Source organism: Gadus morhua, chromosome 6 (assembly GCF_902167405.1).
Source record: "Gadus morhua chromosome 6, gadMor3.0, whole genome shotgun sequence".
Classification (NCBI taxonomy): domain Eukaryota; kingdom Metazoa; phylum Chordata; class Actinopteri; order Gadiformes; family Gadidae; genus Gadus; species Gadus morhua.
In genome coordinates, this window is record NC_044053.1 from 13,547,827 (window position 1) to 13,550,426 (window position 2,600).

The window sequence follows — 2,600 nt, forward strand, 5'->3', positions numbered from 1 at the left end:
AAAGGCCAAAAAGACAGTTAACAGTTCAGATTTGAAACAAAATTTAATGTACGAAAACGTTGACATGTATTTCAGCAGTTGGCCTGATTTGTAGGAATCACAGTCAATTCAAGACTGGCACAATCTCAACAAATTGAGTGAGTTGATGGTTATATAACGTTATGTACTGTCAGATTCATGTACCAAAGTCGCCAGCCTTTTCTTTTTGTTGCTAAAGTGTGTGTCGAGTGCACTCCATCCAGATACAATATAATACTACAATAGAGGCAGGACTCTAAAAGCACAGAGTAGATCTGTAATCTACTCGAATCACTGCTGCAGATATCAAACATATGCATGTATATCGGTATTAACATCGCTAATAAAGTGATGCATAACAAAACTCATACACATACGGCACACAAATCACAGTTTGTGTCCACTTTGCTGCTCTAGGTAGCTTCTGCAGGGATTGATTAATACCAGGCATATACTTCCATCCATTTCTCCATCCTTGGGTTAATTCAGAGCAATTGGTTCCCAGCGTTTGAAAGTTTGGAACGATAAATTATGTATAAGAACCGTGACATTGCCTCGAAGAGTAGACTACCAAGTATTTATACAGGTCTAGTCTACTCTCCGAAGATTCAAATTTCTGTATTTTTTTATTTTCACAACATGCTCTTGAAGGTAAAAGGAAGATGTGCTCATCTTCACACTTGGCAATGACCATGAACGTCTCAATATTCTGTCAAAATAATATTTATATTTTAGCGATAACAATTCCTGTCTTACACAGAGTTGGAATATATTTATACATGTCATGTCACAGCATCTCTGAACAATTCTCAACATTCAACGTGTTACATGTTCTGTTAGTATGTCCCAATGCAAAATAAATATTTATTTAACTACAAACGCCTCCATCTGCCAGGGGGAGAGCCACTGAACAAAATGGCTGTTTATACATCCTGCTTTGTTCCTCTCTCGCCGATTTTTGTTTGGTTTTCCCAGCGACCGCAAACACGGAACAGCGTCTCTAATGAGGGACACACTGACACCTTGTTTAGATCTCAGCTCCGGTGTTTCTGTTATGTCTGCCACAGAAAGTGTTTAGATCTGATCCCAGAGCAGCGGCAGCCGGTAAGCCGGCGTCTTAACCGGCCCACGCCGTGAGGAGCTCCGCGCTCACGATGCTGCGACTGCACGCCTTCGGACTCTGACTGCTGCAGCTCCAGCAGTCGCCTTGCTGCCCGCAATGAGCGCTTTGCTTCGGAGCGTAAACATGTAGTAGCCGTCGGCCTACGCACAAATGGAGCCATCCGAGGAACAGTAAACTAATTAGCACGGAGGACGCCGAAGGAGTTTCACATTACCCCAGGAGGGAGAGAATCGAGCTACGTTTTGTAAATAAGGATGCATTCATAACAAGCTTTATTGAAATAGGCCTACTGACTATTTATCGGCAAGTTTGGCTTGGGAACCCATCGGTTTGATGTTATTGTTGTGGTGTGGTGGTTCTCGGGATTAGGGGGATTTTCTGCAGGTTGAAACCTTAACCCGCACGTGTAATCAAACCGGAACAATTGTCAACATTGATGTAGCCCCTTAGCTCTCTGAGGGCAGTAAATAAAACCCCCCGTCTGTTATGTCATTGTGTGGCTGAAGCGTTCTCTCCTCCTGACCATTAACCGTGAAGTGCTCGAAGGGGACTCTCCAGAGGTACTCAAACACAGGTTATGGCTTTTCCAAGCAATTAGCGCTCGTTTAATTTCATCCCGGAATACATTCTTTGTGGTTCCAACCTTCATGGACAAATAGAAACGCAGATAATGAAGGCTCTGGATAGAGCCCAATCACTCATCCGTAATACTGTCACATGACATACAGCAATGTCCATAAAAGTACTGCAGATAACATTAGTTTCAATGAAAGAAAACAAATCAAAACAAACAAAAACGTTTTTTTTATCTATGTACAGGGACATAAAATATACACAGTTGCGGGTGGCCTTATAGCGCCCTCACCCGCCAAATATGAACACAAGGGACACCTCCATGAGAACCATAAACTGATATCGCGCCCTTTTACATTTATTTTTCAAATCCTGCTGAAAAAATAGACTGTTAGCCCAGACCCGAATGAGCCAAACCACGGTTAGAGAGTATGATCACGGATACTATACCGACACGGAGAACAAGGAGTAGGCTTTACATTTGAGAGTTTACGTTAGTGTTTAAGAGACAGAATTTAATCCAATGCAATTTTCGTCGAGATTCCGATTCAAGATGAAAAAAGTGCTTCTAATAGCCGGAGTACTTCATCCAGCCCCCCCTCCCCCACACTGTTAGTCCTAATTCTCTCTCTTTTTTTACACTATACAATACACTTTCCATTCTCTCTTCCCCTAATTATTAATTGATCCCCTCCCCTCCCCCCACTGCCTTTTCCGGCGCAGCGAGAGTGCAGTGGTGGGGGGGCCGCCCTGCTGGGGGGGGGCCTCCACAGTCAGAGGGCTATAGTCTCAGGGCTTTCAGTCTCAGGGGGAAGCCCCCCCCCCCCCTGGGGGTCCAATCCCAGTCCCTATGTCCTTAGACTCCGCCTCCTCCTGTGCGTTGTTT

General features: G+C 44.1%; 1 protein-coding gene across 1 annotated transcript in view; it reads right to left on the reverse strand.

The window, feature by feature from the left end:
- Positions 1-625: 625 nt before the first annotated feature.
- Positions 626-2,600, reverse strand: part of LOC115545439 (GDNF family receptor alpha-2) — a 63,306-nt gene continuing 61,331 nt past the window's right edge. Inside the window, exon 8 of the mRNA XM_030358613.1 lies at positions 626-2,600. This exon is cut by the window's right edge and continues 436 nt beyond it. The gene's annotated coding sequence lies outside the window, so the exon portion shown is untranslated.